Below are 25,746 nucleotides of genomic sequence, written 5' to 3' on the forward strand. Positions count from 1 at the left end.
TTTTGTCTTTGTTGTTGCCCTGATGGAAGCCTGAGCACCCATTTGCTGGTCACTTCCACCATTTGTCTTTCTGGACACCCTGGTTCAGACCCATTTGTCAGTTATCCTCCACAGCTCTTTGGGAGAAGACACTTTGGATTCCACCAAGTGCAGATGCAATTTCTCTGTGGTACAATTAGTCAAAATGTGCTCTTTCATAAGAAATTATACATCCCATCATTATTGTCCACTTCTTGTCTTTTATCCAGCCTTTTTGTGGTTTGACTGAAGAGTCCACAAAATCCGCCCATTTTTGTCTTTGACCTTTATAGATGTCCCTAAACTTCTCTGCATGCCTCTGTGGTTAGTCCAAATAAATTCTTCTATCAAGGTCTCCTTTATATGCTAATAGGACTCAGCCACCTTTATATGCTAATAGGACTCAGCCACATCCTCATTATGGGTCAGAAGTCTGTATCTGCCCTTCACTTAGAATAACTACCACAGCAGAGAGCCTAGTGCTGGTGACCTATTCTCCTCATTTTGTAGGCTCTATCAAAGGCTTCAAACCATCTGTCAATATCATCACCATCACTAAAGTTGGGGATCCTAGGGTAAAAAGTTTACTCTCTTTCCCTTTTAAAGTTGCTGCCACCATTGTCTGTGCCCACCTTGACCCTTCTTTCTTCAAGGTCTAGCCTTCTTTCCTCAAGTAAATCTATTTCCCTTCTAGTGAATGGATATCAAACTCTTCCTCAAGGTTTGCTACCACCATACCAATAGAGGGGCTGCTAGAGTGACTTATGTCACTTCCCACTGGTGAAGGTCGGTCTGGGAAAGGTTGGAAAGTTTTGGTCTTCACTTTCTTGCCCATCATCTTCTGTCAGGGCATCATCCTCACTCATTAGTGGTCTTCTTCTTACAAATGGCCCTCCCTATCTAGTTCTCTATTTTCTCTTTCTCTTAGGAGCTGAGGGCCTTCTCAATGTCCCCTTTCTAGTTGCTACTCTGTAGCTAATGCCCTCGCTTTGCACAAAACCCTTAGATTACTGATCTGCAGGGCTGGGAAGACAGACAGTTTGAGATTCCTGGCAGTCTCTATTGTGGCTAACCTGTTACCGAAAAGTTTGAATCTTCTTAAAATGTTGAAAAAACTTTACATTTGTTTCCTAACTTCCTAAGTCTTTTCATTTTACTATTGGAATGAGGATCTACGCAGGGCCCTGAAATTCCAATTTTTAAAACAAAAAATGTTGAAATAATTATGTTTGAATCTAAAGTCAATAGTAGATTTCTTGTGCAAAAATCACTTATGACAAAGTGGTAGTGTGGAAACACAAGTTCAGGATCTCATCCCTGTAACACCAATGAAGGAAAGTGGAGTATTATGTAATAAGGCTGGTTAGGCTATATCATGTAATCCTCTAAAAATAGCCAAAAGATGGTCCTTGGATTTACAATGATAAATCCTCAGCTCAGTCCTGATAGTGTGTCAAAGAGCAGTCAGGCTTTCACAGAGGGATAAGTGCTAAGCATTTCAGAGTACCAACATAGACAATAAGTGATTGTCACCTCCTTCCCGTCCAGGCCATTCTTTCTGATTCCTGGGAGAGTTCACATGTCCTGGCAGGGGGTCAGATTCCTATCTTGGTGGCAGAAGCTGCCAGCCAAAGCACAGGAAAGGCTGGGGCAACCGCGTGGGCAGCCTCCAGGGGAACAACCTGAGTGCATGCCACATCGACTCTGGCATGAGTATTGTGTCAGGGGTGAAGAGGCAAGTGGTTTGATACCAAACATTACATATTTTGGTGGCACCATAATGGAGCTGGAAACCTCTAGGTTGCCCGGTTGCCAGCCCATGTTATCCTATGGACTGCTGATCACTTATACTAGCCGTTAATGGAAAAGGCAACTATAGGGACAGATAAGCTTGCACTTATAGATCCTCACCTTTGATATAATGCAGCCTGCCTTGTGGGCTCAGGAGGCCTTCCTTAGCATATATTAAAAATAGTGCTTCAACCTTGTCACACATGGTGAGTGCAAAGTGCACTACCCTCATCTGTTTACTTGGGTCACTCAGGGTGGCACAAACAGTGTTTCAGGCCCTGGTGACCTCTTTAACTTCAATGCCATGGATACCACTGATACCATTTGTCAGGAACTTATAAGGGGCTTAAAGTTCTTGACAAATGAGGTTACCAATTTACATGTATCAGTTTTAGGAAGAGAGCACTGACACAGGGGCCTGGTTTTCAGTACCCAGTGCACTTTCAGAGTCAGAGCCATCAGCACTCAAGCAAAAAGTGTGTGGGGGTAAGCATACAAAAAGGGCATTTTCCTCCACTGGCGACCACCAAAGCATTCAAAGATCAGTCATGCCTAAGCCCAGATGGGAAAATTTCATTTATGCAGAGCGACTGGAGTAAGTCTGGTAACTCTACAATCATCTTTGATGCGGAATTACCGATAATAACGTAATTAGAGTAATCTGGGAGAGAAAATATTGCACCAAGTGCACATTTAGTGAGCACAAGCAGCTGCTTGCATGAGCTATTTGTGTTCTGTTGCATTTAGCCCTATTCCTTAACGGAAAATGCATTCTCACTTCCATTTGTTAAGAAAATAGTGCTTAATGCCAGTAGTAGGTTGAGAGCAAATCCTACAGCAAGAGCACATTTAGCGAGCTGGAGCGACTGCTCAAACTCACTATTTATGTTCTCTTACAATTTGCGCCATTTCTTAGGGCAAAATGCTTCCTTGCATCCGTTTTTTATGTGTGGGTGCTTTTTTACACTAAAAAAATAGCCGAATTGTTTGGTAATTCTGCTTGATTATGTTTCACATAATCACACAAGTTACACGCACCCCTAATCTGTCCAATTCTATTCACAAGGTGCAAAAGACAGTCCATTTTACTATTGGAATGGGGATCTACCCAGGGCCCTAAAATTCCAATTTTTAAAACAAAAAATGTTGAAATAATTATGTTTCAATCTAAAGTCAATAGTAGATTTCTTGTGAAAAAATCACTTATGACAAAGTGGTAGTGTGGAAACACAAGTTCATGATCCCATACCCGTCACACCAATGTAGTCCAATCAGCATTAATATGTCATATTCTGCTGTTGTCCAGTAAAAAACAGGAAAGAACCATGCTTCTAGGTTCAAGTCACCACCCAGCAGAATGTATTCAATCTCTGTTGCAGAATGTTGAGGAGTTTATTTATTTTTCAAGGAACTTACTTTGGGTAAGGATAGTTTAAGGTTATAAATTGGGTTTCCAGTTGTCAGAGTATGCACCCTGTACACACAGGTACCACAATCCTAGGCAGGGTAAGCGAGATGCACACTAAAAGATAACCTATGCCCACCCTCTGTTAGCTTGGCACAGAAAAGTTGATGCAAGGATTCTGCTCAGGGACAGAACTATGCTTGGGAACATAGAACACCAGTATGTAGGGGACTGAGTCACCATACCTCATCAATATATATGCTATAGTGCCTCACTTGCCCTTCTAACCATTACAGATACCTTTCCAGAAGACTAGTGATTTGGCACCCCACAACATAACACTCTCGATCCTCTCAGGGATGGTGGTAACAGGACACACCCTTTCACTCTCTCACTTGTACTTGTCCACAATAAGATGAAAAAGAGACGCAAAGGAAGTTTTCAATGTTTATTTAAACTATCATGCTCTAAGAATCAATATTTGTGCCACAAGTAGAAAACAAACACATGTCAATAATTTCATCAGCATGGTTAATAACTATATACAATAAAAAGCCCTGTCATGTAATCTGACAGATCTGCCTAAATACTCCAGTACTACTGAAGCTACATCTCAGCTGATTTTGCACTCTTGTTTCAGGACCTTCTCTGTGTGAGTGAGTTTTTTCAGAACCTCTATTCTCAGATATATGACAAGATATGTGTATTCGAAACAGCAGCTGCATTATTTTATTATGTTTAGGTGCTAGTGTCGGGGGAAAGTTTTTCGCAGTGTAGTATGGTTTGTTTCCCCCTTGCTCCCAGCCCTACAAATAACTCAAAGGGGGGTACCTCTCTTTGTTCATTATTAGGTGCTAATGTCTGACCAGAGAGAATAATAGGGGCAATGTTGTTTGACCTTGCCTAAGCTGTTCAAAATAAACCCCAGGAAAATAATAAACATGTGCTGGTTCTGTGTGAAGTTACCGTGTGGCACAAAATCAAGCATGATATTTAGAAACGTGCAAAATAAAAGTGGCCTACGACGTGCACAATTAGGCTAACATAGGGAAAATGACAATGGGCCATACAAGAAACACATGACACAGTCAGGGTTATCTAAAGAGGCAACGTGTAAAGCTTTTTTGCAACCCACACACAGAGCAACACAATGAAAACACCACAAAATGACCCCACACAGGTTTAGAAAAATAGATAATAATATTCTTAACAAAACAAGCCCAAAATGACGGCAATCCAATAAGTACAAGTTGAGATATGAATTTTAAAAGACTAAGGGCCTCATGTAGGTAGCCAAATACCGGTCGGTAACGGCCGATTTTCGGTAATTATACCGTTACCGACCGGTATTTTGGCTTTTGGTATGTAGGGGGACAATTTCTGTATTCGGAATTTACCGAATCGGTAAAATTACCGAATCGGTAATTTTACCGATTCGGTAAATTCCGAATACAGAAATGAGATGTAGGGGGAGTGTGTGGGTGTTGTTATGAGTCGGTATTTACCACCAACTAATAGTTGGTGGTAAATGAAGAATGGATGTGAAAATGCATTTCCAAGCACCTACAAGTGTGCAATGTGGCAGACATACATGCCCTTAGGGCATGTATGTGTGCCACATGTGCACACATGGCCGATTCAGGGGTGCAACAGGGTATCAATGTGATACCCTGCCACCCTTGCATGTGTTCCCCCCATTACCGAATCGGTATTTACCGATTCGGTAATGAGGCATACCTTCCCATCAATGGGAAGGTATGCCTCTTTACCGAATCGGTAAATACCGATTCGGTAATTACCGAATTATTCCGAATCGGTAATATTTACCGACCAATTACCTACATATCATTTACCACTTCATAAATACCGAATCGGTAAAATTCGGTATTTATGAAGTGGTAAATGTGTCCCTACCTACATATGGCCCCAAATGTAAAAATAGCACTTGGGAGCAATAGTGCTTTGGGGTTGCTTTGAATCGCACTGGCCCGGGGCAAAGTCAACAGTTCTGGCAAACGGAGATGGAGCGCAGACCAGGGACAAGAGACATGCATGTCCGGTGAACCTAGTACCTTGATCCTGGTCACAACAGTGAGATGTGGGATGCAGACGAACGAGGCGTCGATGTCGGGCACTTAGTCAATGTGATGCATCGATTTTCTTCACGCGGTGGCAGCGATACATCTGAGTCCATGGAGTTAAGCGCTGGTTCAGAGTGCAATGGTTCTAATGACAATGCAACGGGTTAAACCTATGCAGGAGGGACAATGCATTGCAGTGATGCGTTGGATCTGTAGCAGCGGTTTCAGACGCGATGCAGCAGTTCTGAGTGCGAGGCACAAGGTTCTACTCCTGCAACAGGGTTGATCTACCGGTTATGCTACACACAAACTGGACATGTGTTGGTTTCTGTAATGCAAGTATCTGGGTCCACTTCCAGTGAACCAGGCACAGGAGCCTGGGTAGAGACTTTGATATCCCTGAGTTTCAAACAACAGGAAGCAAGAGAACAATCCCTTGAAAATCACTTCAATTGCAAGGCAGAGTCCAGCTCACTCTTAGCAGGGTGAGTGAGCAGCAGGAAGCAGGGTTGTACAGCAGACAAGCAAGCCTTCCGGGTCAGCAGTCCAGCAGAGTATGAGCCCTTGATTCAGCACATCAGTTCTTCTGTAAGAGTTTATTTATGGGTCCAGAAGTGTCTGAGTTGGTGTAGTTAGAGATCCAGTACTTATACCCAAATGTAACTTTAAAGTCGGGGTGACCTCAAAAAAGGGTCTTTCAAGTGCACATTAGTCCTTTCTTCCTAGTCCTGGCTCCAGACTCTCAGTAGGGGGTAATCAGCCCCTTGTTTTGGAAAGAGAACACTGCCTATTCAGGTGTAAGTGTCACCTCCCCCTCCCTTGTGGCTCAGGAAGACCCATCAGAATGTACATGAGAATGCAGAAACACCTATCCTTCCTGTGTTTGGGGCTGTCTAGAGGGAATGCACAAAGTGTAGCTGTCACCCACCCAAGACGTCTATTGGATACAGGCTGCAGGTACACAGAGCAGTAACAGCAGCGAAATACACACTTTGTAAAAGTGGCATTTCTAAAATAGTAAGGTCAAAACAAACTTTACCAGTAAAGAGGATTTTTCAATACTGTTCCAAAGATATAAAACATGAATCAGTTACTCCTTTCCTATCAGGAATTACAGTTTAAAAGTGCATTAAGAAATTCCAAATGTTAACCTATAAGAGGGGTAGGGCTTCCATTAGTGAAAAACAAATTTGGGTGTTTGTTACTACCAGGACAAAGTAACAGCACCAGTCCTACCTTTTACTTACAAAGCACCGTGCCCTATGGGCTATCTAGAACCTACCTTAGGAGTGGCATAAATAATAAAAGGGGAGTTTAAGGCTTGGCATGTAGTTTTAAATGCCAAGTCGAAGTGGCAGAAAACTACATGTACAGACCCTGCAATGGCAGGCCTGAGCCAGGTTTGAAAGGCTACTTGTTTGGATGGCACAATAAGTGCTTCAGACCCACTAGTAACATTCAGTTTTCAGGCCCTGGGTATACGGTATACCACTATACAATGGACTTATAAGTAATTTGCAATTTGTGTATTCACTAATGTTACCATGTTTAAGGGAGAAGCACACGCACGTTAGCACTAGTTAGCAGAGGGTAAAGTTCTCTGAGTCCTAAGGCCAACAAATACAATTCAGCAAAAAGTTTGTGATGCCCGTTCAGAGAGACCATTTTCCAACAATTAATATGTGCTAGGTGTGTGTGCACAGTCTTGTGCAATTAAATATCTTCTGCCATTGTCAGTAGTGTTTTGCAGAATTTCAATTTTCAGACTATTATGTTACACCATTTTTGATCTCACCATAACATTACTACAGTGCAATGACTGGAGATGATGGTCTGATCCCCTCAAATCCACTAGATTTGATATGTGGATATAGTTCAACAGTCCACACAGCTCAGCATTCCAGTATGCTCTTTTGAATAATTCTCATTGTGATAAGACATTTGCTCATATCCTCCATCAATTGCTTGCTGCTTGCATAGATTACATACTTATCAGGATGACCACTTTTTCAGATCTCCCTATAGGGTGATGACAATATCAGATTGAGCTTGATCATTTCAGTCAAAGTTACCTACACGAGTCGTCTGTCCTACTGGTCAAAAATGTTACCTTCTGACGTGAGTCTATGAATTTGAATTTGAAATTGTTCTAAGGAGGAAGGTTGCAGCCTGTATCCCATGAAGATCTCCTGAAGGCAGATATTTATTGGATGAGGTCCTGCTGAACTCATTGGTTTTAGTGGAAAAGCTCTGCGCAGGACATATTCAAATTTTGTGGCCTCCAAAGTCCTTGCATTAGACAGATACTTTCCGAGTCTTCACCCAGTCAAGACTTCCACCTTGAGACTTTTAATGAAGCTCATAATTCACCAGCGAGGCAAGCCTGAAGCTGTATCCAAAGAAGTCATTTTGAAATCAGGCACCATTGCTCTTAAGTCCTGCTAATTCTCCTTTAGTCTTGGAAGTCCCAATTTTTCAGACTTTCTGGAGCTGGTCCTCTTGGTCAACATGTAGGTGCCAGGACACACACCAGCTGGGGCCACTAGCAAGGTCTTGTTCAGTTCCAGTTGTAAAGAAAAAAGGTCTCTACCAGCTAATGTCCAAGTAGCCATACAGGAGATCAACTAACTGAGACTTGGAGTCCACTTCTTGGCCCTGGGTACAAGTTGGAGCAGGTCCAGCTCTTCTGGTCTTCACACAGGTTACAGACATCATATCCGGTCCTTTTCTGTTCTATCTCAAGTCTACCCTGAGAACGTACCACCAGCAAATCCTTGAAACTAAGAGGAAGGTTCTAGCTGAATGCATCAACACCAGCTTCAACAATAGCAAAGAAGTCTTTACCATTGTCAAGGATTTCATCAAACCTGTGGTAGCAACTAGCAACATCAGTCCAACAGAAGAACTGTACAACAACCTCTCTGACTTTTCTGAAGTAAAATTGCAACAATATACAGCAGTTTTACTCTACAAACAGACCCTTGAACCTTGCCAGAAATCTCCCAGTGACAGATGAAGACAACTCAATAATCACACGGGCCACTATCAGATCAGAGGAAACCACAGAAATCATGAAGACCATATACTCTAGGGTCCTGTCGGACCCATTTTCCAACACATCTTCGAAAAAGGATCAACTACCATCAGCAAGGCCCTCCCCCCATCCTCAACACCTCCATCAGCACAGCCACCTTTCTGAAAGCTTGGAAGCATGTAGCCATCAACTCCCTCCTGGAGAAGGCCTCCGCTGACCCGAACAAACTCGCAGACTGCCGACCAATATTCATCCATTCAAACATAACCAAGGTACTGAAGAAGGGTGGGTGAAATTGTCGGAGTTTGATTCTGCGGAATTTTATTAAAGTTCTGTGGAATTCCATAACAGGGTGGAGTGGGAATTTAGTGCAATTTTGTTGCGCAGAAAGCACTGTTGCATCAAAAATGGATGTAAGAATGTATTTTGAGCTAAAAAAATAGTACAGCCATACACCACTCAGCGACCTTACATACTTTGCATTGATTATACTCTAGAGTATGAAAGGACACCGCCACTGAGTGGTATGCAGTGGTTTCTTAACTTTAGAAACCATTGCATATCACTTTGCAGTTCATACCCCTCGGAGCCCTTACATGCTCTGCAGTGATTACCATCATCAACGTATACATGACCCCGTTGCCAGACGCTATCCGGGCTCCCAACATCAACATCCTCACCTATGAGGATGACATGCAACTGATACAGCCCTGCTGAGAAAAAACATCCAGTACAAAGAGCAAGTTCACTGCATGAATGACCAAAGTGGCCACCTGAGTGAAGTCCAAATTCCTCAAGGTGAATATAGACAAGACCGAAGTGTTGATTTTTGGGACAAATGCCTCACCATGGGATTCCACCTGGTGACTGAGAGATCTAGAATCTGCTCTCATGTTCTGCGCAAGAAAAAAAACCTTGGAATTATTACAGACAGCAAACTGGACATGTCTGCACAAGTCAGTGCAATTGCATCATCCTGGATCAACAACTTGAAAATGTTGAAGAAGATCTTCAAGTGGCTACCGAACAACATCAAGAACATGGTCACTCAAGCCCTCATCACAGGCAGACTTGACAACAGTAACACTCTGCTTGCAGAAAACACCATCCAACACAAAAAAAGACTCCAGACCACCCAGAAAGCAGAAGCCAGAATAGTCCACAATATCCCATGTCGGGCCCACATCACATCTCACCTAAGGGAACTCCACTGGCTCCGATACACAAGCATACACACTTCAAGCTCCTGACTCACACATAGAAAGCACTTCACAACAAAGCCCTGCCAACTTGAACAGCTGTGTGTAATTCCACCATCCACCCAGGCACCTCCACTCTCCTGGTCTCTGAATAGTACACACCCTACGTATACACAAAAGCAGATTTGATGGTCGTGCCTTTTCATACATTGTTAAAGTCTGGAACAACATCCTGGAACACATCAGAAACTCCTCTTCCCTTTTTCAATTCCACAAAAAACAGGAGGCCTGGCTCTTTATGTGAGCCCTCACGAGGTTAGCGGCCCACACCTGCTACAGTGGCAGGATACACTTGCAGGGAATAGCGCATTATAAAAATACAGTTAGCATAACATGCGATAACAATAATGGCAGAAGATACAGCAACTTCACTAAACATCACTTCAAGCAGTTTAATAATATACGAGAAGCTATTTTAAGGGGAGAAATCATGTTGGATAAACTATGCACATGTCAGAACCATATCTGATCATTCACCCCACAAAGTGAAGTCTGGAAGTGCACCTTTAATGACGTGGCGTATTAACATACCTGTTGCCTTCTAGTGAAATATGATCCACTCACAATCAAATGCTGAAGAAATTAAGACAAGGCTAATTAAACATGGATGAAACCTGCACCATGTGAGGATGGGATTACAATGGTGTTTTGCTTCCAGATGCCTGAACATAGTGCATCTGACGATGGCAGGTACGGTAGTGGCAAGAAGGATTGTATTCAAGTATATTAACCAAAACCCTATGCAGTGGAAAATAGGTGGTTGCTACCAGGATGAGCAAGAATGGCAGGCAAGGAATACAGGCAAAGTGTCATAATCAGTGATCCTGCATGGCCAAATCCACCCAAAACCTCTAGAAAATTCAGAGGGGTTGTGGCAAACCAGTGTTTGACTGTAGAGGTAGTAAAACTGTGGTTTAATAAATTATTATGTTTACTTCTAAACGTTCCAAAGTGCATAGATAAAACTGTTGTAACATCAACAGAGGCCTAAACTGCGGTTAATCTTTTGAGGATTCAAAACTATTTTAAAGTAATTCAACACAAAAATACATTATTGGAGAAGACTGCTGTCTATTTAGCCAGGATTGGCAGCTTCAGAAGACCTCAATGCTGAAGGGCAGAACTGTCAGCTGTAGTCTTTCTTCCCAGATAGGTCCTCTCACAAAAGCACTGATTCCTGTCAGCAGGCTCCTATCTTCTCTATTCCCTTTGTGTGGATTGACAGTCCCTCACGCTCATACTCTAACAATCCTGGTCTATTTGGAAGTAAGCATAATAGAATGATAATTTCTCCCACAATTAGCTTTAGATTTATGTGGCCTACTCATCTGACAGAGGGAAGCAATGGGGACCCTACGCATGTCCCATTGCCCTTTATGTGGTTCCTTTTTATTAAGCCATTGAAACTAAGTATGTCAAAGCCAGGCAAAAACCTAGAGCTCAATCAGTAGTTCCGCCCTTCAAATCAACACATTTATTATTAAAGTGAAAAGGTGTTATTCCCACATTATAATGTAAGTGACTTGATGTAGCTGATTAATCCCGCACAGATACCTTCTAGAATTATTTTACAGCAGAACTCAACTGAGGCTTCAATCAAGAGGCTTAGTTATTGTTACTTTATCTTCATGGATTTTCCACCTTGTGTTATCATTGCTATAGGAGGGGAAGGGCATCATAAGCCACTTGCCACTGTCTTTCAGGAACCATGACCTCTTTCTTTACTCAACAATGATAATAAATAGCATGTTACACTCTGTGCATCTGCATATATACATTATATTGTTAATGTAAATAGAAGTGGAGTTAATAATAATAAATGTATATTATCTATATATACTTACCTTCATGAAGTTTTAATAGATATTTTCAGAGGTCAGTATTGCTTTCCTTGATGTTCTGACCCACAACCATATCTGACCTCTCCTCATCTCCACTTGTACCCAAACTATTCCTTGTGTTGCCTTTAGCGGTGCCAATGATATCGCCAAGAAGGTTGCCTCCCGTCGCCATCACAGTTAGTTCCAGTCAATCAATTAATCAGTAGAATTGTAGAGGGCCACTTGTCACCTGTGAGAGTATCCAGGCACTGGCAGGGTCCAGTTGGTTAACTGAATAGCCAGGCCTTCAGGCACTTTCGGTACTCTGGAAGATATGGGGAGATCTGTAGATGAAAGAATAGCTCATTCCATGTCTTCCCAGCTAGGTAGGAGAAGGAGCAAACTCTGCATCTGCTACGTCAGATGCGGGGGTGGGGTTAGAGAAAAGGGTGCATAACAGGTGTTTGAAGGGCTGATGGAAGTTCAGGCAGTGATGTAAGCAAATGGGTCTGTAGTTGTGTAGGGCTTGTATGCATGGGTCAGGAGCTTGACCTGGCATATTTTCTGTACAGGGAGCCAGTGGAGTTCCTGAGGTAGGAGGTGATATAGGTTCATCCAGGGTGATCCAGGACGAGGCTGGCTGCAGCATTCTGTATGGTCTTAGTAGTCGGAGGACATGAGCTACAATACGTGATTAGAGAGCATTGCTGTAGTCCAGTTTGCTGGATATGAGGGCCTGGGTGATGAAACGTTTTGAGCTTTGGGGTAGCCATTTGAATATCTTATGAAACATGCAGAGGATGAAAAAGCTGACGGAATTGATCGGAGTCATCATGGTGTGCTTGATATCCAGAATGATGCCTATGTTACTAGCATGGTCAGTGGGGTAGGAGTAGGTCTGAGTTCTGAAGGCTACCAGGATGCTTCCCAAGGAGGGCATTTGTTTCAGAAAATCAACACCTCTGTCTTGTTTATGTTGAGCTCCCGGCAGTTGTCCTTCATCTAGTTGGCGACATCTGTATTACTAAGCTGGTCTTGATGTTGGTGGTGTCTTCGGAGAAGGAGAGGATGAGTTTTGTGTAGTTGGCATAGGATATGATGTTGAGTCAGTGGGTTTTGGCGATGCTGGTCAGAGGTGTCATGTAATTGTTGAAGAAGGTGGGGTTGAGTGAGTATCCATGGGGTACTCCACTCATGATTTCCTTGGTTTTGGAGGTGAAGGGGGCAGGTGAACACTTTGCGTTCTTCAGGTGAGGAAAGAGGCGCTCCATTTGGGAATGGCTCCTTGGATGCCTATGTTGTGCAGCCTTGAGATGAGTCTGTGGTGGGAGACCATATCGAAAGCTGCTAAAAGGTCTAGGAGGATCAGAGACGCAGTCCCTCCTTTGTCATTATACTGCTTGAAGAAGTTGGTAGCCTTATGCTGGGGTTTAAAGATTCTGTAGATGTTGGCAATCTTGTTGCGGGAGGTGTTTGCAAAGTTGTAGCTGAGTTTCTGTGAGGGTATCATGTTTTTTGTTGCAGCAGAGGTGTTGTAGAAATATTTGACAATGTTGAAGAGTTCTTTGCTCGTTTTGGAGTTTGATTCGTTGGGTGAGGCTAAGGCCTTTTACTTCGATTCTCTCGACTGTCTGTGGGAGATGTTGAGAGCTGTGTTGAGGGCAGTCTTGTTGGTCATGCCTTTGCTGATGCACCAACTCCTTTCCAGTTGTTTGCAATGTCATTTGGCGGTTCTGAGGTCATCAGTGGACCAATTAGCCTGCTTAGTGGACCTTCTTTGGGTATTGCAGCCAATGGAAGAGACGCTGTAAGTGCAGTTGGTGATCCAAATGTTGAGGTTTCTGACTTTCGGGTCTAGGTTGTTTGAGGAGATTGGGTGGGAGATGTTGAGATTGTTGATCTATGTGTCCTTTGAGACTTTGCTCCAACTGTGGTGGGGGGTGTTGGGAAGACGGGGGACGTAGGTCTGTGAGCTGGTGGTGTTGAAGTGGATAATAGAGTGGTCGGTCCAGGTGAGTTCTGTAGTGCGGCTGTACTTCATGCAGCTGCTGGTGGTGAAGATGGGGTCTAGCATGTGGTCTGAGGTATGCGTGGGGTTGTTGAAGACTTGGGTGAGTTTGATGTTGTTCATGCTGTCAAGGAAGGTGGTAGTGTTGATGTCATTGTGGTCATCGAGATGGAAGTCGAGGGCACAGAGTAAAATGTTGAGAGTAAAGTCAAAGTAAACCCCCTGATCCAGATGAACCTGTTTGTTGTATCTGACCCACACTCCATTGTGGTTGGCTGCAAATCTCTACTAGGTCCCAGTCTACAATGACCAGGTAACCTCGGTTGGCGCTTAATGTCTTTGGGCACTACTTTTATTTAAAAAAAAAAAAATCATATCTTTGGTTTCCCTTACTGGATTTTTGTCAGTTTTGTGTCATTTTATTTATTTCAATTTACTCTTTTTTCTAAAATGGTTTGGGATTTTTCTTGTATTTTGTTTTGACTTTATTAGTATTTTGGTACTGCATAAATATTTTGTACATTGTCTCTAACTTAATCCTGTCTACTCTGTGCCAGAGTTACCAGGGGCTTGAGCTCAGGTTAATTTAGTGACTGGTGTTTCACACTGACAAGGATTGTGATTATTACTTAAAGTGGGTAGTTACTCCCCCTCATCTAGTGCTCCATTTATTTACAGCTCCCTCCTCCATATTGTCTTCTTCCTGAGGGGGGGGCAGCCAGGCTCCTATTATCTCCAAAACCACGATTGTGGGCATTAATTTTGGAATAGGACATTTTCCAGCATAAGATGGCTTCTGTGGATTTTTTGTGATTTTGGTTCCTGTTTTAGCATATGAAAGATATAGATCATATTCTGAAGCTAGATACATTGCAATGCTTTTGGAGAATTTGTATGTGCATTCCCTTGCTATAATTTTCTTTCCCTGAAAATGTTTCCTGATCTTCTTCAAGCAGAGATTTTTGGGAATGCCTCACTGAGTTTTTCTCAGCTTAGTTTGAGACAACCAAGCCTTTCCTCAGTAGTTCAAATTTAATCAAGAGTCCAAAGTTTGCCTAGAAGATACTTTCTATCATTGACCTTTCCTTTTCTGGGACGAATCCAGGAAGGCACTGGTAATATTTCACTTGTAGTTGCTGAGTAGGGTGGCATCATGGCTGCTAAAAAGGGCATCTTCAGCAAACCCGAAAGTAATAACTACTTCATCCAGCCCTTTCGTCTAGGCCATAATCAATTAATTTTGTTCTTCCACAGTTTCACATGGTATGTGTTTTTCTCAACTCCTTGAACTCCAAATCCTTATATCGTTGTAGTAACTTTATTTCGGTCAACAGACCATAAAAAGTACAGAAACATAAAAAGAAACAACAAAAAGACATTTAAAATAATTAGGTTAAAAAGTTCTGCCTAATACGCCACATATACAACAAATAGCGAGAAACAGCAAACACAATGGGAGGATGAGTGTCATAAGTCAATATCCTGCAAGCCTGTGTGTAGTGCAAAAATCCCAGATTCCTACAAATAGGAATCAACCAGCGTTTTCTGGATACAGAATAGGCAGGACAAAAAAACAAAACATGAGAAATATTCTCAGTATGGTAGGTGCATGCAGGGCAGCTAGAGTGTTTGATTTAGTCCACTTAGAGGTAAAAGATCTTATGGGAAGAGTGCCATAGCGCAGCTGAATATACAGCTTACGGGCAGCTGGGGGTTCAATTAAGTCCATGAAATCCTCGGCCCTAGGCTCTGTTTTTATTTGAAGGAACTCAGATGATAACCTACCCAAGGAAGATGAACTCATTAACGTCTGATGGTTTAACGTGTGGATGTGAGAGAGGAGTGTCTTCCTAGATATCCCAGCACAATTGGTCTCCGGCGTGTCCCATAATCCAGGGAAACCAAGCCGAGTACAAACTGCACTAATATGCCTAAGCCAAGGGATCACTTTGGATCTAAGGATAGGCCAAATCTCAAAGAATTCAGCTCTATAGTCGGCCAATTCAGGGACAGACCACAGCCTCTTCCAGTACGTAATTGGTCTAGCGCCTATTATCTCCTCTATTGGGGTTAACTCAAGATCGAATCTAAGAGGGATCAGCGGTGTACTAGGCGGTAGACCAATTAACTTTCTGACAAAAGACTGCTCCACCCTTTTAAGATCAAGAGTCTGGGTCTGCATATGCCCCCAGAGTTCAGCCCCATAGATTGCTGACATTCTCGCTTGACGACTGTATATTGTGAGTGTAGGGGAAACCGGCCTAAATGTAGATTCCTTAAAAACTTTAGTTAGTCCCCCTGCTAACTGAGTGAGCCTAAGCATTGATCTAGCAATATGTTTATGCCAATCAAATTTCTCTGTGAGGGTAACACCCAAATATATGAATGTTTTGACCCTTTCCAAGGGGCTACCAAAAAGCACAGGGTTAGGGTGAGAACGTTTTGGGGGGTTGAAAATCATAAACTTTGTTTTTCCTATATTGATTTCCAACCCCCGGAGATGGCAAAACTCTACAAAACCATCAAAGGTTTTTTGAATGCCCGATGATGTTCTAGACAACAAGAGTGTGTCGTCCGCGAACATCAGAGCGGGCACTCTACCTGTGGCCAATCTAGGAGCATCAATATTGGGTACACCATTCAAATATTCAATAAGGCCGTTAATATAAAGGCTAAAAAGGGTAGGTGCCAAGACGCACCCTTGGCAAACTCCTTTCAAAACTGGAAATTGGTCTGTGAGTTCTCCGTTCCTTCCAGACCTAACCTGTGCAAAATTGTTTAGGTGTAGTCTTGAGAGAATGGCTAACAAATAGGGCAGGAGACCCATCTCCGCAAGGACTTTCCAGAGTTTCCCACGTGGGACCAGGTCAAAAGCCGCCCGCAGGTCCACAAATACAAGGTAGAGGCTGCCACCCTCCACCTTAGCTGTTTTCCAGTACAGGACCTGCAGGCGGAATATCTGGTCTAAGGTAGAAATACCAGACCTGAATCCTGCCTGGAGCGTAGATAGTATCCCCTTTTCCTCGATCCACCCGAGGATCCTATCCAAAATAACCCTCCCCATCAGTTTTTGTGATGTATCAATTAAGCTGATGGGTCTATAATTTGAGGGGATTAAAGGGCAACCCTTTTTAAGAATCGGCCTAATATCGGCTCCTAACCAAGTAGGCGGCAGGTCATCGCCCAGCAAAATGCCGTTAAATAGGGTGACTAGATAAGGAGCCCAGATTTTTGGTTGTGTCCCAAAGAGGTCCCCAGGCAGTTTATCCAGACCGGGAGCTTTTTCTGGGAGCAGATTTCCTAAAGCGATCTCAACCTCACGCAAAGTGATTAATTCATCTAGTAAGGGGCGTTGGCTAACAACAGTTAACCGGGCAGATTCTTCAAGTACATTAGCACTATGGAGTTGCTGAGGTTCAGTGGCATTGATAACCATATCACCACACTCAGAAGTGCCATAAAGGGCACAGAAATGGCTTTCCCAAACGGAGGGGGCAATGTTAGGGGCAGGGGCCAGGCTATGACCACTAAGTCCAGGAGCTACTATAGTCCAAAATAGTTTAGAGTTATTGTTACAAAGTGCAGATCCCAGATTCTCCCACTTAGCAACTTCCCAATCCTTTTTGGCGTCACTAAGAGCCTTCTTATACGCAGAACGATGTAGCTTAATGGCTTCCCTATTACTAGTTTTTAAGGCTCTAAAGAGAGCCTTCCTGCTGGCCCGACAGAAAGCATTGTAGCACTGAGGGGACGAAGTCTGTGGGCGATTGACCCTTCTCTCAGGGCAAAGAATATCCTTAATTGCTGCTACCAAGTTGACATGGATTTCTGATGCCCTGCCTAGATGTCCAACTTTTCCCATTTCTTCAATAAAAGGGATAATGATCTTATATAAGGCAGCTAGCTTAGGATCGGACATCTGGAAGTCTAGCCATTTAACTCTTCGTCTACAGTTTGATATAGTTAAAGGCGCAGTGGCAGAGTGTTCAGCCAAAGTTTGGCATTTGAGCCCAAAGCTCCCTATCCTAAGTGAGAGTACCAGGGCATTATGGTCACTATCAGTTCTTTCAATAACTCTAAATTCATGCGCCTTGTCCTAGTGCCTAGCCTCTAAGAAGATGTAGTCAATTATCGAGGACTGGTTATGCCGATTAAATGTTACATTCCCCGGTCTGTCAGGTTCCACCCTCCCGTTGCAGGCTCGTAGTGAGGTTGTAAGCACAAATGACTGCAGTTGTAAAACTAACGGGGTCCAAACCTTGACCCAAGGGGTCAATGGATGGGGAATCGCCCACAGTGAATCAACGCCATCTGGGCCACCCATGGTCGAGTCCATGAGTGGCTCAAAATGACAGTTGAAATCACCGCCCACGATTAACACAGTAGAAGGGTCCATTGTCTGGGTAAGGGTCAACAGAATATCAATGGCCTCTGAAACAAGACCCCGCCTAACTGGCCTTGAGTATACATTAAACAGGGCGATATTTGGCCCATTTAGTGTGGTCAACAGTACACACTGAACGTCCTGCGAATTAGTACTTATTTGTGATGCAGTTACTCCCAAGTGCGTACCAACCCATATAGACAGACCCCCTGCAGGTCTACCCCTCTCACCCTTGCTGGCCATGATATCAAATGTAGCAAATCCCTGAGCTTGACTACTTTTTAATGCCCAGGTTTCTTGTAGCATACAAATATCGTGGAGGGCCATAAAAGAGCCCCATTCAGGAATGGGCAATTTGCTCTTAAGGCCCGCCACGTTCCAAGAAAGAATTTTTACATGGCCAGTCAATAGATCTTGGTTAACTTGGTCATGGGGCAGAGAACCACAAGGGTCATTAATCATATCAGATCCCTCTTCTGGTGCAGAGACATGCTCATGGGGCAATGTATATTGGTCGGGAGAAGGTGAAACTGTTCCAGAGAGAGTAGGTTGTTGCAGGGAGAAGGTCTGCAGTAGGGAAGTCGGCTCGATGTTCTCAGTCTGTTGCTCCATAATAATAGGCCTACAAGTTAGAGATCCCCCCTGTCAATCGCAATCATCGAAGCCTGAGAGGGCATCGAATCTATTTGCGACTTCCAGCGGGGTAAATGGTGGCCAATAGTCTATCCTCCTAGAACCATTTTGGTGGCTCCCAAAAGGCACAGTGGCCCAATCGGTTACACTTTCACAAGCCACAGGGATGGGTGCATGAATAAAGTGCTGGTTATCAGAGGGTATGGATAATACTGATTGATGTGTCTGCATTCGAGCCGGGGCCCTGGGGTACGTCCTATGGGAGACTGAGGATCTTGGATAGAAATATGTCAATTCGCAAGGCGTAATGGACCCGCTACTTTTGCCCAAAGTATAGTCAAGGATATGAGTAACAGCTCTGGGATCTCTAAAGTTAATAATAATTAGATCCCCCTCAATATCCTTAGCTCTACGTCCCAACCAGGGGAGTCGCCGAACATGCAATATCTCCCCATTAACATTGAAGGGAAGAGGCCTGTTTAGGGTAAGCCAGTGCATAGTTTTATTTTTGAGCTCAAAGAACCCTTCCTTTTTGCCCTTTTCCAGTAACGGAACTCTCGTAAGCACTACCACGTAAGGGACCGCTTCTGGGGGTAAATCAACTTGATGCCTTAAGTGGTCCACTGCCTTGGCTAAAAGAGTATCTCCCCTCACATTTTGGATATTTCCTGAAGTAGATTCTAACGCTCCCCTTGTCGCTTCACCCAAATCATTTTGTACTGGTTGGTGTTGGGCTGTATTGGGAGATATAACCATAGATTGACTGCCGGAGATAACCTTACCATTTTTCCTAATGGGAATGGAGGATGACACTGATACAACAGGGGGAGGCAACACTAAATGTGCAGGATCTTTAAATGCCCCCACGTGTTCAGTGATAGCCAATTCTAGGTCCCTCAGGCGTTGCTCCATCTTTTTTAATCTTTCCATTATAGGTAGAACGAATGACCTTAACAGTCGTTCGATACTCTCAAGAGGGGCAACGTGCAAACCTTCATTAGTCGAACAATATGGGGAGCTAATTGGGTCAGGGGAGGGGGATGCCATTGGAGTGTTAGTGCTTGTGTCCATGAGGGCCGCTGTAGATGAAATAGGTGGTACACTAGACTTTGGCATAGATACAATATCTAGAGTAGGCCTTGGTCCCTTGCCAAAGTCAGAGTGATTAATCTTATTCCTTTGAAGGTCACCTACCCTCTTTCTTCTTTTAGTAGGAGGGGGTCTTTGAACTTTGGACACAACTACCCTCCCAACCTTCTTTTTAGTAGCCTTAACCTCTGGTTGAAAGGAAACCGTGATCATATCAGTTTCCTTGATAGAAGTACTAGAGGAAGATAAATTGATGGAGACATGCAAATTATTAGGTTTATCAGGTGAAGAGGGGGTGTCTCGAAGCAATATGGGAACATTATCAATGGCTAATGACTCCTGAGTAATAGTGAGAGGACTTGGCTCGGAAGGAGTAGTATAAAGCAAGATGTCCGTGGGCAATCTATTTTTCATACATTCTATGGAACGACGTCGCTGAGCCCTACGTTCAGCTAATACAGTCTCCTTCCCATTAGCCACAGCAGCCCTGGAGAAGTAGTCATCCAATGTACCCTTGTTTATACCTCCTACAGTTGTGGGTGGATTTTTAAACAAAGTCTCGGCCATAATTAACAAAGCAGTAGAATGTATCAGTACTCACGATGGCCTCCAATGATTGTAAAGTTAATGGATTGCCCCGGTCCGGTCTCCTCGTGCCTCTGAGGGCCACAGAGGGCCCGCTCTTTGCCCGGTCTTCGCCCCGGGTTTCCGTCCCGCTCGCGTTCCGCTAACGCGGAAGGAGCGTGCGTCCCTTAAATACAAGTGAGTGGGAGGGAAGAGGCACCAGCTGCGCTCGGGATCAGCAATGCGCTAGGCAGGCTGGTCCTCGCAGTCCCGCCCGGCCGTCACAAGGTCCGTAGACTGTAGTCTCCCCCAGCAGAATTCCGTAAAGTGGTAGAAATGTGGCACCAGTGTTCCTGCCTTGGTCCGGTTTCTAAATGCGGCGAGCGGCTCCCGCGAAGCGGGGGCCACGAGACGTAATTGCAGTGCTGGAAGTGGTGGGAGGGAAGAGGCACCAGCTGCGCTCGGGATCAGCAATGCGCTAGGCAGGCTGGTCCTCGCAGTCCCGCCCGGCCGTCACAAGGTCCGTAGACTGTAGTCTCCCCCAGCAGAATTCCGTAAAGTGGTAGAAATGTGGCACCAGTGTTCCTGCCTTGGTCCGGTTTTTAAATGCGGCGAGCGGCTCCCGCGAAGCGGGGGGCCGCGAGACGTAATTGCAGTGCTGGAAGTGGTGGGAGGGAAGAGGCACCAGCTGCGCTCGGGATCAGCAATGCGCTAGGCAGGCTGGTCCTCGCAGTCCCGCCCGGCCGTCACAAGGTCCATAGACTGTAGTCTCCCCCAGCAGAATTCCGTAAAGTGGTAGAAATGTGGCACCAGTGTTCCTGCCTTGGTTCGGTTTTTAAATGTGGCGAGCGGCTCCCGCGAAGCGGGGGCCGCGAGACGTAATTGCAGTGCTGGAAGTGGTGGGAGGGAAGAGGCACCAGCTGCGCTCGGGATCAGCAATGTGCTAGGCAGGCTGGTCCTCGCAGTCCCGCCCGGCCGTCACAAGGTCCGTAGACTGTAGTCTCCCCCAGCAGAATTCCGTAAAGTGGTAGAAATGTGGCACCAGTGTTCCTGCCTTGGTCCGGTTTTTAAATGCGGCGAGCGGCTCCCGCGAAGCGGGGGCCGCGAGACGTAATTGCAGTGCTGGAAGTGGTGGGAGGGAAGAGGCACCAGCTGCGCTCGGGATCAGCAATGGGCTAGGCAGGCTGGTCCTCGCAGTCCCGCCCGGCCGTCACAAGGTCCGTAGACTGTAGTCTCCCCCAGCAGAATTCCGTAAAGTGGTAGAAATGTGGCACCAGTGTTCCTGCCTTGGTCCGGTTTTTAAATGCGGCGAGTGGCTCCCGCGAAGCGGGGGCCGCGAGACGTCATTGCAGTGCTGGAAGTGGTGGGAGGGAAGAGGCACCAGCTGCGCTCGGGATCAGCAATGTGCTAGGCAGGCTGGTCCTCGCAGTCCCGCCTGGCCGTCACAAGGTCCGTAGACTGTAGTCTCCCCCAGCAGAATTCCGTAAAGTGGTAGAAATGTGGCACCCTTATATCAAGTTATTTTCATTTTGTTGTTGCTGTGAATTCGCCACATGCCCTGTTATATGAGAAAGGGGTTGTTGCTTGTGCTAATTTGTCATGGGCTAGCCAGTGATTCCTAACAAACATAAAGTTTACATAATAAGGCTTATGTTGCTTTTTGGTTGATTGCACATGCATGTCTCTAAAGTATGCAGTCTCTCAGCCCACACAGCTCAGCTTAAAAATCCAGTTTCCTGCAGTATTGTTATTACAGATGAACTGATACTGTTTCAGCCTCACTTCACTGTCACATTCAATTATCATAGGTTGTGGACGCCTGCACTGGAGTTTTTTTGCTGTGTATATCACTGTGTTACCTTTGGCAAAGACAGCACCCTTTCCCCTTTGTGTTCTATTAAATAACGGAGTGAAAGGAAACCTTGCATAACTTTCTAAAATGTCGGTGTTTTCTTGGACCAAAATCTCACAATCTGCCATATGCATGTTTCTAAGTTCTTCTTCAGCACCTTGGGCATACACGTCTAATAATATAAAATCATCAGTCCCGTGTACGTCTTGGGGTATCCTACACCTCTATTCCAAATAGTTGCTATGTCTTAAAAGTAAAGTTAGAATGTTCTGTATGTTGCGGGTTCTGAATATTTTCTAGATTGTTCTGCAAAAATAAATGCCCACTTCTGTCCTCCCTCCATTTCAGCACATTCCCAGCAGCCCATACACAAGGCTAGGGAGTGAAAAACAATGTCTTGCAAACATAATGTTCTTTTATCGTTGTTGCATCATCGAGCAGTCAGTTCGTCAACACACTCAACAACAACGCAGTTGGAGCTCCATCAGCCCGTCTCACAGCACCGTTCAAGGTAGAGCACTTCGACATGTGAACAATGAAAATGCATTCAGAATGCCAGATACTTCCACACACAACTCTACTCTAAGGCCCCTTTTCATTACTAAGCGTCTGCGTCATTTCAAGCTTTTGAAGGACAGCATTAAGTGCATACGAAACTCTAATTTCTGATGAATAAAGAACAGTGTTTTCTTACAGCAGTAATCCTTTTATTGGATTTCCAGTCTGATTAGAGACGAATATTCGTATTTCTACTCGATGCAGCTCAAAGTCGGAATGTGAGATATCTATGGGAAATCCTGCTCCTCCTCATGTAGTCTCCTCCTCTTCAGTGTGTTTCTTTATACAGTGAGGCTCTTTCCACGTAGGTGCCACATCAGCACAGGTAGCCACTCCCACCCTCCCTGAGAAAGACAAATAACGCACACACACACACACACATGCACGCATGCGCACAGACACACCCACACCCACACCCACACACACACACACAGATATAGCACCAGAACAAGAGTATGATCTCCTCAAGCAGCTGGAGGTGGGTAGTGGAGGTAGAGCCAGCCCACCTCCTCTCTAAGGTGCCCTTGCTGTATGACCCTATGACTGTGATCTGTTGCTCTCTGACCACCAAGAGTTGCCTTTGAGTTTCCAGACCCTCACTGATTACTTTTCATTGCTCAAGCGTGACATTGAATGTTGTCTCATATCTTCACCTTTTTTTAGCATGGCTTTACAGCGCAGCTGTCGCCAGACAATTACGTGAATATCACCAAAAGAAGGGCTTTGGCTATGTCCACATGTTGGGCGCCGGGAGTACATGTTCTGATTGGGCAGATGTTGAGTGCTTCCATACCAAAAAGTGCTTAATCTCCACACAGGTGTGATCATTTAATTATTTTTCAAGCTGCTTGAGCTTGAACTTTTAGGGGCACACGCATGGCATTGTAATGCTATTAAACAATTTTACATAACTAAATAATTTATGATACTTCTCTCTGGCAGGAGGGCAGCACCAAATGATTTTTATGGTCAGTGTTCGACTATACATGTGCGCCGTTTATGGCCATTTGTTAGACATCTGTTAACCCATGCATAAAATGGTGCATGGTGGAGTCTGTGTAACTGAATAGTATTCCCTAGAGAACCAAATCTCTTACAATAAAAAAAGTTGTTTAACAGATTACGATAAATTGATATTTGAGCTATATAGGCTTTCCTGAAGCAAATATGTTTAGTTTTAGTATACCGAAGCATGCAAACACATACATGCACAAATGCACTATGTGCACCACGTGTTCTCCACAGACAGCTGCACTTGGCCATTTCCACACTGCAGATTGAAACCATAAACCTCTCTAACATCGCTCGGCTTCCCAAAAAGCCACTCCTCACAGCTCTGGATGCCTCGTATATCAAGGGGAAACCTCAACCATACTTTAATTACTCTCGCCAACCACAGACTCTCAATAAAATTATTTATATGAGGCTGTTAGCCCTTCCAATTCACGATTTTAACCCGTTGTGGGCTCGGAGGAATGGACAGCTAACATGTAAGCTCTGTAATTATCCACATGAGTCCTGGTTACATCTGCTATGTTGTTGCCCTCATCTTGCTAATGACCGTCGACGTCTACTGGTCCCAGTCTATCCGGAAAAGTTACTGAGGCATTACAGGGAAGCATCTGATTTGTGCTTCAGTAATAATTCAGCTCAAGTTCTATCAAGGGCTGGGAAGTTTGTTAATATTATTTTAACTGCACTTCACAAAGCCCAGCACTAAGAAACAGACAAGTTCTATTTTTATTGTACAAATGAACTTTGATGAAAGTTAGCTATCAGTAACAAGCATTGGAATATTTTCGTTACTGCCTTCTGCACTACAAATTTCCCTTTTGGACTAAACGGTTAATTGTGATATATTGTCATCAACCTGAAATGTTGTTTTTGGAATTGACATTTATTTCGTATCGCTAGATTTTATAATGTGTATTAAACTTTTAATCCTTAATTTTATTAAGTACCAATATGATGTTTGTATGTTACGGTTTTAATTAACTGTATAATAAAAGGAGGCTTAAATGTTGCAAAGGTGTTCTGCAAGACGCGCAGCGCAGCTGAGAATCCCAGAAGTGCAGGAGAAGGTCGAAGCAGAAGATGCAGTCTAGTGTTCCGTGCTCTCCTGCATCGATGCGCCTCGCGGAAGTCTGCAATGCATTTGGCAGCGCTCCTCGGGTGCAGCATCATTAAAGCTGCACCTGGAAATAAAACGCTGGCTGCAATTGTTTTTGCCTAGTGCACATTTGTATTTATGGAGTGCAAAGAGTTTTCTTACCTGATTTTCTGGCAGCCTCATTTGTGAATATTCCTGTGAACGCTGCAAGTCCCTAAAGCCGTTCTTAGGTCAAGTATCAGCGATGACCTGTTGTATCTCTCTGTGTGGCTTTGGCAAACCCACCCATTGCCATTGGCTGCTAGCTGCAGCATTCAGAAATGCTGTTTTTTTATTGGTGTATTTTTGTTGAAGTCCCTCCTTTGTGTGTGTAGCTCTCTTTCCGGCGATTTCACTCAGAGAGCATTTTCGAGGGCCATCACTCAATACAGCGTGTGATGGCCCCTCCTCCTTGCTCTGTAACTTGTTTTGGTTGCCTGCCCCTGCTTGTGTTTTCACAGGCCTCCAAGCTTTCAGCCCCACCTACCCCCCGCCCACAGACACACATCGAGGAATGCTGACTGTTTTTTTTTTGCAATTTTTTAAAGGTATGGGACGACAATGACATGGTCTGTGCTGTATAAGTTAAGGATTATATCACTGAAACATTTTATTTTACTGTTTCGAATGGCCTCCTTTTTGTTCTAAAAATGTAACTAGTTCTGACCCCATCTTTAACCAGCTAACCTGTGCCGTTGTTCTGTGATCTGTATTTCTCTGCATCTTGTAACTGTTTACATTTTATTCCTGCTGAGCTAAGAAGCATCTGTTTCCACGAACCCCCACCTCCCGTCGCCCTCCCCAGTCTCTCACAGTTCCACTGGTACTCTGTACTTCTCTTGCAGTTTGACCTCCAGACAGATGTGAGATTTGACATCAAATATTAACAAAACTGAAGGAGATTGTGCTGCACCGTCCGAGGCTGTACCAGCCTGGCCAGCCCCCCACCTGCAGCACAGTGTTTACAGAGACCAGCCCTGCTCGTGAACTTTTTGAACATCCCTGAGCAGGAAATACCACCCATGCTGGCCCGGGGCTCCGGTGTCAACCCTGAGGGAAGGGGGGAGCATCCACTCTTCACAACAGCAGCAGCAGCAGGGC

This window comes from Triturus cristatus, chromosome 3_1 (assembly GCF_964204655.1).
Source record: "Triturus cristatus chromosome 3_1, aTriCri1.1, whole genome shotgun sequence".
Taxonomy (NCBI): Eukaryota; Metazoa; Chordata; class Amphibia; order Caudata; family Salamandridae; genus Triturus; species Triturus cristatus.